This window comes from Suncus etruscus, chromosome 1 (assembly GCF_024139225.1).
Source record: "Suncus etruscus isolate mSunEtr1 chromosome 1, mSunEtr1.pri.cur, whole genome shotgun sequence".
NCBI classification, from domain to species: Eukaryota; Metazoa; Chordata; class Mammalia; order Eulipotyphla; family Soricidae; genus Suncus; species Suncus etruscus.
Genome location: NC_064848.1, coordinates 111288899 through 111305591, shown reverse-complemented (window position 1 = coordinate 111305591; position 16693 = coordinate 111288899). Strand labels below are relative to the sequence as shown.

The 16693-nt window shown below is 41.4% G+C and overlaps 1 protein-coding gene across 1 annotated transcript in view; it reads left to right on the top strand.

Moving 5' to 3' along the window:
• PTPN12 (protein tyrosine phosphatase non-receptor type 12) overlaps positions 1–16693 on the top strand; it is an 81608-nt gene that overhangs the window by 440 nt on the left and 64475 nt on the right. The window lies entirely within an intron of this gene.

Here is a 16693-nt window from a genome sequence, read left to right as displayed (position 1 = left end):
CGGGCCCGGATCGCCCCCCGAGGGACCGGACGGAGCCTTTTTCCCGATCGAACCTCATTCACATTTTGGCCGCCTTTCCGCCCTGCCCTTCGGTCCCGGGCCCGGCCGGGGGTGCGTGCGGGCTCCACGCGACCGCGAGCTCGGCTGAGGGTTCGAGTGTGTGTCGCGGGCGGCGGCGGCGATCCCGGAGGAAGCCCGGCGCGCCCGCCCTCCCGGGGGATGTGACTCCCACTTCCTACCGGGCGGGGGCGGGGAGCCCGGGAACAATGGTCGGTCCCGGCGGGCGGAGGGAGCGCCGCGGGGCCGGAGCCCTCGAGTGGGCGATGACCTCCGCGCCCACCCCGCCCGCACCCCGCTCCCTTTCCGCCTTCCCCCCGCTCCGCTCCGGCCCGGCCCGCCCGGGAGGGAGAGAGGCAGGGAGGGAGGAGGAGGTCGAAAGTCGGGCCCGAGGTCCTTCCCCGGGAAAGGGGCGTGGGACCCCGCGTCGGCCGGCTTCCTACGTGACCCGCCCGCCTCCATCCCCGCTGCCGCCGCCGCCGCACACGCCCTTTTTCTCCTTCTGCCGGACAATGTTCCCTTCAGGGCTGTTTCCCGGCGCTCGCGACGGTGGTTGCGGCGGCGGCTCCTGCGGATGTTGCGCAAGGCCCGGGCGTTGGAAAGCCTGGCGGTCTGGGAAGGCCGAGGAAGTGAGCGGGGCTTGGGGAAGCGGCGGCTCCCCCGGCCCGGCCTTCGCGGGCTTTGCCGAGGGGAAACGGGCTTGGGGGACTTTGCTTCCGCGCCGGATGCCGGAGCTCCTGGAATCCGCCCTTACACGCTGCAAGAAAAGACACTGGGAAGGAATAGCTATCGAAATGAATGGGGCCGCAAACGTGGGCCAGTTTTGGTTTCAAGGCGCCGAGTACATTTTTACAAGCTGCAGGTGAAACGACTTCGCATTGAAATACTTTTTCACATTTTTAAAGAGACTTCGGCCTAGTAAAGTTTCGACATTAAAATTAGCAGCTTATAAAACAGATCCCTGACTTACACAGTATTGTAATAGTGCTGTTGAACTTTGATGGTTTTCGGCTTCCTAGAATAGAGGTATAGTTTTGTTAATACATCTCGAAGCCACAAAAAATACAGGCTAGATCATTTTATTTTATTGTATCGGGGGTGGGGGTTAGTCGGCCACACCTGACGTTGCTTATGACTTTTCTGGCCCTGCACCGGAAAAGGTCACTTCTGGTGAGCTAGCTTGCGTGCTGGGATCCAACCCGGATTAATCGCATGCAAGACAAGCAAGCACTTTAACGGCCATGCCATACCAGGTACTCCCTGGCCATCTTACTTTAACCAATTCCATCTGATAGTTAACATGTGTTTTAAAATGTTAATTCCTGGGGCCAAGGGATAGTACAGTGGATAGAGCATTTTTGCACGCTGCTCACCCGGGTTTGATACCTGCATCGAGATGGTCACCTGAGCCTTCCAGGAGTAATTTCCAAGCGAAGCGCCAGGAGTAACCCCTCAGCGCAACTAGATGTGCTCCCCTCTCCCAACAAAACAAAAGTTGATTCTTAAACCAAAAAGAGTTAAAGGCAAACATCATTTTTCCTTCTGTGAGTATATTGAATGGTATCACAAAAGTTTAGTCCTTTAAAAAATGTCACATTCTGTTCATAGAAATGAAAAACTATTATGTAGAATATTTCAAAATGTGGGGCCAGAGCCACAGTATAGAGGGGTAGGGTGTTTGCCTTGCATGCAGCTGACCTGGGTTCAATTCCCAGCATCTCATGGGACCTCCTGAGCCTACCAGAAGTGACCTCAGAACATCATAGGGTGTGGCCCAAAAACAAACATATTTTGAAAATGTTCTGTGCTACACTTTAGCATCTTATTTTGATTATGGAAGAAGAGATGCACTGGTCACTTGTGCACAGTAATATTATTACCCCCTGGGCATAGCCTGTCAAGATAAGTGCTTTGTTTGGTGAGGTCAGGGCAGGTGCCCAGTCCCTGAACTCTTCTAGAGGGGAAGTAGCCTTAGGGATCATGCTTTGGGAATGAGTCAGGGATTCCTATTGGAGATTTCATGTCTGAAGAACTAAAGGAGTTTCCTCTTTTCCACACTACCCAGAGTTAGCTAAGTGGTTGTATATTCAAGATTTGGTAACTTAAGGCATTTCCCCTCTATACTTGCTTTTTTAATTTTGTGACTAGCCGAGCAGTAGCTATAATTAAGACTGTTAGTTGATGCCCCTTTCCTCGATTAGAAGACTAGAGGAAACTTTGCCCCTTCTGCATGGAAAGAGTAGAAAATCGGCCGGAGAGATGGCATGGAGGTAAGGCGTTTGCCTTGCATGCAGGACAGTGGATCAAATCCCGGTATCCCATATGGTCCCCTGAGTCTGCCAGGAGTGATTTCTGAGGGTAGATCCAGGAGTAACCCCTGAGCGCTGCTGGGTGTGACCCAAAAGCCAAAAAAAAGGGAAAGAGTAGAAAATAGACTATACCTGTTGTTCTTAAATTCTGATGTGTCGGGCCCGGAGTCAGCACAGTGGTGTTTACCTTGCAAGCAGCCGATCCAGGACCAAAGGTGGTTGGTTCGAATCCTGGTGTCCCATATGGTCCCCGTGCCTGCCAGGAGCTATTTCTGAGCAGACAGCCAGGAGTAACCCCTGAGCACCACTGGGTGTGGCCCCAAAACCAAAATAAATAAATAAATAAATAAAATTCTGATGTGTCTCTCAAAAGTACATTTTTAAATTATAGCATTTTAGAGTTAACCCTATTCAATTGTAAAGTAATAGTGTTCACTTTTTCGTATTTGGAAATGAGAGAGTATTCAATAATGCCTTGCCCTTTGGAACTGGGGGGTCATGCAAACTCTGCTTGCCTTTTCTATTTTTCTCTTTAGCCATCAAATGGTCAATATACAGATGATATTATATGTGAAACATACTGTTTTATATTCTTGGCTTTTTGTTTTGTGGTGGTTTTGTTTTTGGGGGGGCCACATCTGTTAATGCTATATAATTGCAGTGCTGGGAGACCATCTACCTGGACTGTAGCAGAGCCCCTTTTATGCAAAACATAAATAATGATAACTGTAAGAGTTACCTTCCCAGCTATTTTATTTTATTTTTCCTAAGTGTTTGTTTATAAAAATTAATTTGTTTTGGGACTATGTTTTTTTTTTTTTGGTTTTTGGGTCACACCCGGCAGTGCTCAGGGGGTTATTCCTGGCTCCAGGCTCAGAAATTGCTCCTGGCAGGCACAGGGGAATCATATGGGACGCCAGGATTCGAACCGATAACCTCCTGCATGAAAGGCAAACGCCTTACCTCCATGCTATCTCTCCCGCCCCTTGGGACTATGTTGAAGGTGCTCTGCACTATTCCTGGCTCTGCTTAGGGATCACTCTTCTCTGTGCTTGGAGATAGTGCTTTGAGATGCTGGGAATTGAAGCCAGGTCAGCCATGAGCAAGACAAGTTCTCTTTTTTACCAAGACAAGATCTCCAGACCCTATTTATAAAAATGATTTGAGACTTTTAAAGCTCATCAAAAGTCTATGTGATAACCATCTTCTTTTGAGGGCATAGTGTTAATGGTGGCAAGGTTTGTGACATAAAGGTAGGTGTTGGGGGCTATTTTCAGCACTGAGCTTAGAGGTCATTCAGCAGTGTTTTCGGGAACCATTAGATGAAGGAGATTGAACCCACATTGGCTGTATGAGAATGCCACTGCTTTAACTCTGTGATCTCTCTACCTAGTTTAACAGTTTCTTAGGGATGAATATTTAGCCTTATTTTTGTTTTGGGGTCAACACTTCGGTGCTCAGGGGTTACTCCTGGCTCTGTGCTCAAATCACTCCTGGCAAGAACGGGGGACCATATGGCATGCCGGGATTCAAACCATTGTCTGTCCTGGATTGGCTGCGTGCAAGGCAAATGCCCTACTGCTGTGCTATCTCTCCAGCCCCATATTTAGCCATTTTTATTTTCAGTTGTTGTATGTCATAAAAAGCATGATAAGTCTTTATATGTAAACTTTACTTTGGATTATTATATGATACTTTTAATAATGGAAGTATTAGGTAAAGGGATACAAACATTTGATACATTTGTAAGTACCTTTTAAAGAAGTATAGTTTTTTAACTGTTAATAATGTGGATATTCATATAATCATTTCTTGATCTTTGATAAGCCAAAGGTTGAAGATTGGTGTTTTAATTATTTGCTTACTGCTAAGGGTAGACATTTTCTCCCTGTTAACTTTTATGTTACTTATTTTTGGTGGTTATGAGAATCAAACCCAGGACCTCCCTCAGGTAAGGTATGTGACCTACCACATTCCCTAGCCACATTCCCACGCATAATTTTATCTTCTTGACTTAGTCTGTTGTATCCCCCATTTTCTTACAGGCAAAAACTTAAGTTTTTAGTTTGTATAAATTAAAGCACAGAGATACTTACAGAGATAGATTTTTTATAGGTTAAATCATTTGTGGCAGATTTAGAACTTAATCTCACCTTGCAACTTTTAGTCTTTATGATACTAGTCTGTGGTCATGAAAGGAAATGCATAAGATAGGGTGAGAACTTTTTTTTTTTTTTTTTGGCAGACCTGAGTTTCACTCTCTTCACATTGATGGCTAATTCCTTGACCTTGAGCAGGTCACTTAAAAGAGTTTTCTTGGTGAAAAAATAAAAAGTGGGGGGCCAGAGAGATAGCACAGCGATAAGGTGTTTGCCTTGCTTGCATGCTGACGGACGGTGGCTCGAATCCTGGCATCCCATATGGTCCCCCGAGCCTGCTGGGGGTGATTTCTGAGCATAGAGCCAGGAGTAGCTCCTGAGCACTGCCGGGTGTGACCCAAAAACCAAAAAAAAAAAAAGAGAGAGAGAGAAATAAAATGTGGGACTAGAGTGATAGTACAGATACTCCTCGCTTAATGACCTACCTGTTTAGCAACCACTCGCACTTACGACCATCTCTTCACCATTATTTTATTTTAAATATCCTTTTTCCATCTGTACACTCTACAGTTAAGTACTGTGGTTTTTGGTGCTTTAATGTACCTACTTTGCTAACTTTATGTTCTGTAATACATTGCAGTACTGTGTGTAAATTACACAACCTATGCAAATTAAAACAAGTGGAAGTTTTCAATTTGCTCTTTCATTATTTTACTTATTCAGAATGCTGTATTGTCAAGTACTATGCATATACTGTACTACTGTTTACAGTACATGCAGTTCCTCATTTAATGACCAATTCGCTTAATGACCAAGTGGTTGAAATGGAACTTGGTCGTTAAAGGAGGAATATCTGTCTAGTGCTTTCCTTCTAACCCAGGTTCCATCCACAACACCCTGCATGATCCCTCAAGCCCTATTAGGAGTGATCGTTGAGAACAGAGCTAGGATTCAGTACTGAGCACTGCTGGGGTAGGCCAATCCTCTCCACCCCCCAGAAAGAAAGTTACATAATTTACAGACTGAAACCCTGGACTAATACGGTCATCACCTAATAAATTATGTTAAGATAACCAGAGCTAGAAGGAAAGAGGTATCTTTTGGATACCCATTTTCCTTTACTTTGTTAAAGCTTTCTAATATCTAGTTTAAAAGTTTTGAAACAAGAAGTAAAATTATTATCATACTAAAGCTTAATGTGCATTGAGGCATTGAGTATTAATGATTACACTATATTTCATATTAGCATATTTCATGTTACCTTCTAACCAGGCATGTTTCTGAGAGAGTGAAATATGGTGCTGTATAGATTAGAAATGGCGCTGGTACAGCAATTAGGTATTTGCCTTGCATTGTGGTCATCCTAGATTCATTCACTGGTACTGCATATGGTCCCCCAGCAACAACAGGATAGATTTCTAAGCACAGAGGATATAGTTAGCTAGGTACAGTATTGTGTGCCAAAAATGAAAGGAAAGAATAAAGTGATAAAAATTCCTTATACTGGAGGCCTGTGTATTACCATATTTACAGATAAAACATAATTTAGTATTATGAAAACTTTTGACTTCATAGGCTGAAACGTCATGAGTGAGGGTGGTCCTGGGACATGTGTGTTTGCAGTGTTAGATATTAAGCCCACTTGTACATGCAAAACATACCCTTTACCATTTGGGCCACACCCTGCTGTTTGCAGTGTTTACTCCTAGCTCTGCTCAGGGATCACTTCTGGTGGTAGCTCTGGTTCGTTTGTGGTGCTGGGAATCAAACCAGGGCTGGGCACATGCAAGGCAAATGCCTTAGTGCTATACTGTCTCTCCAGCCATTAAAAAATATAGGAGCCACACCTAGGAGTGTCGTGGGGCAATCAGGGTCTGACCACACAGTGGTACTTGGTTTGGGCCTATGGGTACTTGGATCAAACCCAGCCATTTGTTACTTACGTCTTTATCACTTGTGCTATCTCATGAGCACTTCTGGACTTTTTTTTTTTTTTTTTGAGTATTGGTAAAGAAATGAATAGTAAAAGAACAAAGTTAGGAAAGCTGAGACTGAAAATTATTTATTTTTGCCCACACCTGACAGCACTCAGGAGTTATTCCTGGCTCTGCACTTAGAAATCACTACTGGCAGGCTCAAGAGACCATATGATGATGCTGGGAATTGAAACCAGGTTGGCCGCATGTAACACTGTGCTATTGTAACACAGCATGTAACCTGCTGTGCTATTATTGCTCTGGCCCCTAAGTTTTACACTACAACTTCTAGAGTTGTACAGGGAAAAAAGGTAAAGTAATTCTAGCAGTTTCCTCCCTCTCCAGTATCCTACATCCACTCTCCAGACAGTTTTATAAAAAGGCCTTCAGTGATATCATAGATATGTGCTGGTAGAAATGTCTGAGAATCATTACTATGGGCATGTGGAGAGCATCTTTTATGAGAGGTAGTTATTCGATGACTTGTATTATAGGAAAATTGATTAAGATGATAGTGTGATAACTGGAAGGGGCATGAAGGAGAGCATTTTGGAAGCTACTGAAATACAAAATAAGTTATGAGAACCTGAATTCAATTCTGACATCTTTTTTAAAAGAACCTGATAATGACTAAGGATATGATCATAATAATGATTGAGGTATTTCAATGATTTGCTAGATGAAGATACTAAATGAGAAGAGGAATATAGCAGTATGACTCTAGAGTTTATAGCTTTATATTAGTATTACCTGGTTAGACAGTATGGTATGGTAGAGTCAGGAGTAAACAAGGAAATCCTTAACAAGAATCACAGAGATAGATGCTGATGGGGGCAAATTTCATGAAAGAAAATAGAGTTTGGAACATGTTAAAACTGAGCTGCCTATGATACATCGTCTAGAAATGTAGAGATCATGAAAGCTGACAACATAGGGTTACAAGATTGGGAGTCATCATGAAAGAGCCAAAAATCAAGGGAGTAAATGAGCTTATTCAGACAGATAATAAGGAGGGACCAACTTAGGTGAAAGAGCAAAGGAAGTTTGTAAAGACACACAGTTCTCAAAAGGACCAGAGATAGTACATGGGCCACTTGCCTTGGGTCCTGGTTCTTCATCCAGCACTACATAATGGTTCCCTGACCATTAGGTAGGAGTTAACCTTGAACATCTCTAGATGTGACCTACAAACTATATATAATGTATGTATATAAACACATTAATAAAAATTAGTTTTAGATAATAATTTGTGGAAGACCAAGATTAAGTTGTTTACCAAGTATGGGCGATTTGTTGACTAGGAAAAAAACCATTAGGGGGTCTAGAGCAGTAGCATTGCAGGTAGTCATTTGCCTTGCACACTGCTGACCCGGGTTCAGTCCTCAGCATCCCATAATGCAGCGTTTTTCTTTTTTTTGTTGTTGTTGTTTTTTGGGCCACACCCGGCGTTGCTCAGGGGTTACTCCTGGCTGTCTGCTCAGAAATAGCTCCTGGCAGGCACGGGGGACCATATGGGACACTGGAATTCGAACCAACCACCTTTGGTCCTGGATCAGCTGCTTGCAAGGCAAACGCCGCTGTGCTATCTCTCCGGGCCCAATGCAGCGGTTTTCAACCACTGTGCCACAGCACACTAGTGTGCCGTGAGATATTGTCTGGTGTGCCGTGGGAAAAAAATCCAATTTCATCTGTAACATGCGGCTTTGGCTCACAAATAGACCAATCGTAAAATACTTTATTATTTCTGGGACCGGAGAGATAGCATGAAGGTAAGGCGTTTGCCTTGCATGCAGAAGGTCGGTGGTTCGAATCCCGGCATTCCATATGGTCCCTGAGCCTGCCAAGAGTGACCCCTGAGCACTGTCAGGTGTGACCCAAAAACCAAACAAGAAAAATTATAAAATAATTTCTTTGTGTTTATTTGATTCCTATTCAAGAGAATTACTTTATATATAGTCAATATAGGCACAGAGTTAAATTTTTTTTAGCATTTTCTAATGGTGGTGTGCCTCGTAATTTTTTTTTTCATGAAAAAAGCGTGCCTTTGCACAAAAAGGTTGAAAAACACTGCCATAATAGTGCCTGCCAGGAATGAGTGATTTCCGAATGCAGGAGGAGTAACTCCTGAGTGCTGCTGGGTATGGCCCAAAAACCAAAATTATGTATGTATATGTATATGTATATATATACGTATTTATATGGGAATGGAAAAAAACCAAATTATACTGGTTTGAGGAGGAACTGAGTTGGCTACTGATTTCTTTTATTTAACATTCTGAAAGAAAGTGGTAGAGGCTAGAGGAAAATTTGGATTAAAAGGAAGTCCTTCTGTTTGTATCTTTTTAAAAATGTAAGGAAGAGTATACTTTTCAAACAGTATGTGTATATATTCTAAAATGATTTCTATAGGTGGCATAGGTTGTGGAAATGGCGTTTTTTTTTTTTTTTTTTTTTTGGGCTACACCTGGTAACGCTCGGGTTGTTCCTGGCTATGCGTTCAGAAATTGCTCCTGGCTTGGGGGACCATATGGGATGCTGGGGGATCGAACCACGGTTCCTCCAAGGCTAGCGCAGGCAAGGCAGGCACCTTACCTCTAGCGCCACTGCCGGCCCCGGAAATGGCTTTAAAGCCTGAAATATGTACTTGCATATAGGATACCCAGATCAGCATGTTCCCTAGGCACCTCCAGAGTGATTCATAAATGAAAGTAAAATAGCCGAAGCGAGCTTTTTCTTTTTCTTTTTTTTTGGTTTTTCGGGCCACACCTGTTTGATGCTCAGGGGTAACTCCTGGCTAAGCGCTCAGAAATTGCCCCTGGCTTTGGGGGAACATATGGGACTCCGGGGATTGAATCTGCTGTCTTTCCTTGGCTAGCGCTTGCAAGGCAGACACCTTACCTCTAGCGCCACCTTGTCGGCCCCAGATCCTTCAAGTTTTTACTTAATTTTGGAATTGAATTGTTAGAGAGGGAAAAACTAAATACTTAGCAATATGTTATTCTGCAGAGATTAAGAAATCACAAAAATTTACTTTGTTGGACTGTTCAGTATTGTGGTTTTAAAATTTAAAAATAGTTTGATATTTAACCTACCATAAAGTGATTTATTTATTTGTTTGTTTGTTTGTTTATTTATTATTTGTTTGTGGTTTTTGGGTCACACCCGGCAGTGCTCAGGGGTTATTCCTGGCTCCATGCTCAGAAATTGCTCCTGGCAGGCACGAGGAACCATATGGGACACCGGGATTTGAACTGATGACCTTCTGCATGAAAGTCAGATGCCTTACCTCCATGCTATCTCTCCGGCCCTGATTCATTTATTTTTTAAATGATTCATTTATATTGTACAATTTAGTAGTTACTTTTTACAGAATATGTAACCATCACATTTAAATTTTCATTATACAAAGAAAACCTATATCAATTAGCAGTTGATAATTGATAAATCTCTCCTCCCACCATCTCTGGGCAATTGGTAACTTTCTGATTGAAAAATTATTTTTGATAGGGTTTGGTAGGTCCACACCAGGCTATGCTCTGGGGTACTTCTGGCTCTATGCTTAAACTTTGTAGTATTGGGGATGAAACCTGGGTTTCCTACATGCACAACATATTCTCAGACCATTGAACTATCTCTGATCTACATGCTTAAGATTTTGAGAAATTAGCAAATCTGTTACCCAAGATTGCTGTACTTTACACTCTTGTCAATTTCTGTGCATTTGTCACTTGTGTTTTATTTTAATACACTATTTAATAATAGTGTATATGAAGTAGTATCTTGTGGCTGATTAATAAATTAATTTTGTTTAACATTGCCCTTCAAAGCTAGAGTGGTATTTTTCAGGCACATGCAGTTGAGCCAATCTTAGAATTTTTCCCAGTTTCACTGATTTAATCAAGATATTTTCTGCTGGGGCCAGAGAGATAGAATGGAGGTAAGGCATTTGCCTTGCATGCAGAAGCACAGTGGTTCGAATCCTAGCATCCCATATGGTCTCCGGAGCCTGCCAGAAACAGTCTCTGAGCAGTAACCCCTGAGCATTGCCAGGTGTGACCCAAAAACCAAAAAAAGAAAAAAGATATTTTCTGCTTTTGGGAATTGGGAGGATGCTTGGGGGCCACTACTGGTGCTCAGAGATTACTCTTGGCAATGCTCAGGGAACCATTTGAGGTAGCCTGCATGGGAAGAAAAGAGCCTTACCTCTCCAGCCCCATATTTATGATTTTCTTTCTTCCCTGACCTCTCCCCTCCCCTCCCTCAACCCTCCCCTACCTTCCCCTTCTTTTTGTGGGGGAGTGGGGAGCACACCTAGCAGCTTTTAGGGCTTGCTTCTGGCTCAATGCACAGGGATCTGCGACCAGATGTTGGGACCATTGCACCTGAAACAGATGCATACAGGTAGCTAAAGATTTTTTTATCCATTTTTGATAGGTATTCAGTTAAGTATATTTATAGTTGAACTAAATTTCACCTGGAAATAAAGTTTTAAGTAATTTTTTAGATATGGTTCCAAGGCAACACACTAAAATTTTACCTCCTGTTAAATCTATAGAAACATTATTTTTACTTTTAAGGTAGCATTAGTGGGACCAAAGAGATAGTTCAGAAGATGGATGCTTCCTTGCATGCAGTTGAACAGGGTTTAATACCTGACACCCCATCTAGTCCCCTGAAATCCTGCCAGGTATGGCCCCAATGTGAAAGTAAAAACAAAATAGCATTATTTTTTCCTTAATATTTGACAGTTTGTAAAGGAGTTTTAAAAAGTTGAATTGAAAGGCATTATCAGTAGACATACACTTCTTTATTCATGTGTTAAGCAATTCTGTATTTCTGTAGTATTAGATTCATAAACATTTCTGATATGCTCATAATGAAAGCCTCAAAGGCAAGAGACTGAGATTTAATTATCTCTATCCTTGTTGCTTAATAGGCACTAATGACTACTGTGAGCAGAAACGATAGGAAATCTTAATGCTGTAAGATAGATTTCTTTTTCAGGTGGAGTCTTCTAAAGTTCCAGAGGACTTAAAACAGCATAAAAACTGCTGTTTCCCATCTTCTTCCTATTAAGTATGCTTATGCTTACGCAGTTGCAGTTAGGTTTTTAGTATCAACTGAAAAGACAAAACAAGGTGGGACTGTAGAGATACTACAGGGGTTAAGGCACATCTGATCCCTGGTGTGACCCTGGAGATCCCTCATTGCCACCGTGCTGACTCAGTAGGTCCCCAGCTCCACAGGGGCCAAGTAGCTCGAGGACCTAGTGACTAGGTCCTTGGGTCCTTGTTTTGAAATGCAGACCAGTTGGTCAAGATTACAGCAGCAGCCCAAGATCTCTCTGTACCTCAAACCAAAACAACAGAAAAAGCAAGATTCAAGTTCTAGTTTGAATTCTATAAAACCCTTAGAATAAATCTTTTATTCATTATAATATAGTCTATGTAAATATGAAAAATAATACAATTCATATCTCTCTTAACATAGATATATATGTGTATATATATAATTGTGCAAGAATTCAGGAAACTACTTCTCTAATTGTGTATCCCTTCACGCCATGGATTATAACTTGAGGACATTTTCTTAAAGTATTACTTTAAAAATGTCCATTTTAAACTTTTGGTTTAGATTTAATAAAATCCTTACCTGTTAATACCTCTTTCAATGGTGTTACCCTGTAATTTGCATGTGTTTGGGGAGTGATTACAGTCTAGCTATTTCCTTGCCTTCAGTTTCTTGCCCTATCCAAATCATACCACCTATTATAATCACTTTACTAAAATACTTTGAAGTATTGTCATCTATAGGATAATGGCTATAAAGTCAGGAAATATGTGTTTGAATCTCTATCTTACTGCTTAGGTGTATGGTTTTAAAAATTATTCATAAAAAACTGTTGGTTATATGGCTTTACTTTTATTATTATAAATGTTTTTAGAACCAGAGAGATAATATACTTAGTAGCCTTGCATGTGGCCAATCTGCTTTCAGTTCCTATCATCCCATATGGTTTTTTGAGCCTACCAGAGTGATTCCTGAGTGAAGTCAATAATAACCACTGGGCACCAGTGGATGTGGCCAAAAATAAAATTTTTAAAAAAAAATAGATTCTTTAATGACCATGCAAAGTATTGGAATTTTAAATGCCTATGCCAACTGAAAGCATGTGATCCAAACTCTGGCTGACTCAGGACTATATGGGATGCCTGGGGACCAAATTTGGGGCCGACTTTAAGCAAGGCAAGTGTCCTACCCATTATACTATTTCCAGCCTCTAAGTCAAATCATCTTAAAACAAAGCTCCTTTATAAAATTTATATTTTAATACCATCAAGAAAAATATCTTTCATCAGTGTTAAATGAATATCTAAAGCAAGTCCAGTAAGAGGCAGTTGTCCTAAACAGGTTATCTCTCCAAATAGGACTTACACCTTTCCCAGCAATATATTTTTGGATGGGACTTGGGAGTACACCCAGAAGGGTTCAGGGCACAATTTGGGATTCTGGGGATTGAGTATAGTTCAGCTGTGTGCAAGGTACACACCTACCTACACACCTATACTCCCTTCCACCGACTCTCCCAGCATTTAATGCAGTGCTTCTCAAATAGTGAGGCGTGCCCGCGCGGGGGGGGGGGCGGCGCAAGGCTCCATAAAGGGGGGCGCATTTGACTTTGGCAAACATTGTCATAACAAGCTAATCCCTGTGTTTATGTCTCTATGTCTCTGGACGAAGAGTTGCTGTGTCCTGCTTCAAACCCCGTTTGGAAAAGCTATGCATTGCAAAACATGCTCATTGTAGCCATTAATCCAGACATCACCTCTGATTAAAAAATCAGCTCAAATTATTTTCTATATTTTTGTTTTGCAGGTTAAAGTTTTTTTTTTAATAAAGATACTATTTACAGTCGGGGGGGGCGCAAAAAAATGTTTTCTTCTGCCTAGGGGGGCATGACAAAATAATTGAGAGAAGCATCGATTTAATGTATCCTGTAGTATTCAGTGTTTTTAGATCCAACAGTCAATTCTTGACAGTTACATTCTTCTGAAATCACACAAAAATCTTGTTTTCAGGGGTCAGAGAAATAGTACAGAGGTTAAGATTAAGATGCTGGGGGGGGGGGGGGGGATTAAGATGCGGATGACCCCAGTTCAATCTCCTGCACTACCAGGTGTGGACCAAATCAACAAACCCCATCTACCAAAAAAAATCTTGTTTCCATTTTGTAATGTGATAGTGTCTCTGACCAGACTTAAGGCAAATATGTAACTAGCTGATCCCTACACGTTTTTGCTGCATATATGCTATCGATAGATCCTTTAATAACTCTTATTAGATGTAATCTGCATTAAAAAATTATTTAACAGAAATCTGGTAGACTCTAAAGAGTGTGAAAATATGTCCCTGTCATTGACCTTCTTTCCTAGCATCACTATTCATACAAAATTCATACCAAAAGAAACTCTGAACTTGAATGCTATAGCCATTGTATTTAGAATTGACAGTTGGAAATATGTCAGCCATTGCTCTCAAAAAATTAAAACGGCTAAGGGCAGTGGTTTGTTTTTAGGGGATTATAAACCTCCTTTAAGTAAATTATATATTTTTATATATTTTATTTTACATCCTTTTGTATAATTTGTAGAATTTCATAAAAAGGGAAAGATTATACTAGACATGTATTGTAAGAAATCTTAGAACCTTTTGACAAATAATAAACTTCTAAGTCATTAATTAAGAAATAATTTTTGTTTTTATTTTTGTCTGAGGTCTTGGTTCTCCTATGTTAATAAGCAGATTATCTTGGGGAATTGGGATTGTAACATCTGCCTGAAAGAAAAGAACCAAGACCAAAATAATGCATGAAATTTCTAGCAGTATGTAGAAGTCAGTAATAATTCACTGTAGGGGCCGGAGAGATAGCATGGAGGTAAGACGTTTGCCTTTCATGCAGGAGGTCATCGGTTCGAATCCCGGTGTCCCATATGGTCCCCCGTGCCTGCCAGGAGCAATTTCTGAGCCTGGAGCCAGGAATAATCCCTGAGCACTGCCGGGTGTGACCCAAAAACCACACACACACAAAAAAAATTCACTGTAATATGAGTACTGAGTACATGTGTGTGTGTGTGTGTGTGTGTGTGTGTGTGTGTGTGTGTATACTAACTATATAGAGAGAGATACAGAGGGATGAAATCCTAAAATTGCTCTTAAAGCAGCAAACTGGCTATTTGAGTTAACACTTGAAAAAATTGTCAGGTAGCCTAGGTAGATAAAAGGTGTTTCATTTCTAGAAAACAAGTTGCAAAGACATAAAAAGAGTTGGGCTGAGTTGAGCATAGCACTAGGGTGTTTACACGAAGCTGATTTAGGACAGACGGTGGTTTGAATCCTGGCATCCCATATGTGGTCCCCATGCCTGCCAGGAGCGATTTCTGAGCACAGAGCCAGAAGTAACCTCCGAGTGCCACCTGGTGTGACCCCTCCCCACCAAAAGTACTGAGTTATAAGGACATAGAAATGTATTGATCAACAGGACAGCAATAAAATATCACAGTGTTATACTCAGGCAATAAAAAAGGAGATAAGGGAGCCTTGGTGATAGCAGAGCAGGTAGGATGTTTGCCTTGAACACGCATTTCCAAGTATGATCCCTGGCATCCCTTGTGTCCTTCGAGCCTGAATGCAGAGCCATGAGTAACTCCAATGTGGTCCCAAAACAAAACAAAAAGATGAATAGACTGTATTTCTGAATGTTTGACCAGGAGTATTTTTATGTTTCATCATTACATAGCTTAGTCTTAAATGGTTTGGTTATTATGAAACATCTTTTATTTGTTTTTGTTTTTGTCTTCTTTTGTTTTTTTTGGGTCACACCCGGCAGCACTCGGGTTATTCCTGGCTCTACACTCAGAAATCAATCCTGCAGGCTCAAGGGACCATATGGGATGACGGGATTCAAACCACTGTCCTTCTGCATGCAAGGCAAACACCCTACCTCCATGTTATCTCTCCGGCCCATGAAACATCCTTTAGAGGCAGCATTGGTGCTGTAGATGCTGGAGGGAACCTGCCCTCTCAGAATGCCACTCAGGCCTCACATAGCTCTTTACATCTATGAACTATCTCAAGCCCCTCAGCTGAACTTTTTTTTTACCTAGCAGTGGTCAGGACTTATTTCTTCCTCCATAAATAGAGACCACTGATGGCATTGCCATCTGTGAATTAAACAGTATGACATTTGAATTTTTTGAGTTTTTCATGATGTGATTGTGAGGTTTTGAGCCTACGCTTTGGGGACAAAAGGTAAAATGGAATTTTAGCACTCAAGCATCAAATAGGGGAATAGATTTGATACCTTTCTCCTCATGACAGTTAATTTACTAATAAATCATAGGACTGTTGGCAGTAAAATAAATACTAAGGGGTGTGTAGCTATAAATTATAGTGGGTAAGGGCTTGCTTTGGATACAGCTGACCCCTTTGGTTCAATCTGATTCCTAAGCCCTCTTAGGAATGATTCTTGAGCTCAGAGCCAGGAGTAAGCCCTGAAGATTCAGTATGTGGGCAAGAGATAGAAAGGCGCTGGCCTTGCACACTGCTGACTCGTTTTGATTCTTCACACCACATAAGCTTACCCAGTGCCACCATCCCCGAGCACAGCTGAGTGTGTCCTCTCTTTCCTGAAAATAAATGTTTAAAAGTTAAGGCAGAGGTAGCTGGGGAGTGCCAGAGAGATAGTATGGATGTTAATAATTAAGCTCTGAACATTGTCAGATGTGGTCCAAAATCTCAACCAGAAAAACTTGAGGGTCTCATTAAAAATTTTTCAGTTAAAAAGTTGCAGAATGAGTTTTATAACCCATTGTCAAAGCAGATGTTTTTTCTATTACATGATGCTCGGTAGGCCAACTTCATGAACGATGAATGAAAGGGTAGCATTCTTATTAGGAGAAAATCAAGGAAAAACAAAAATATAACAACTCTCCTGATTTACAGGAAAAATACTGCCAGTTAGATGTTTGGTTGCAATCTACTTATTTACTTTAAAATACTTTCCATTAAATTGCTTAAAGAATTGGAACCAAGAAATTTATAACCTAAGTGACTATTCTCTTGATTTTAGCTCCCCTTTTTTTCTTTATAGTTTTTCATATTTATCTTTCTAGAGCTGCTTAGATACTTTGGTTCTTGGTGTATTTATTTTATCATACCTCTGTTTTTATCAGAGATGGATTAATCAGTCATT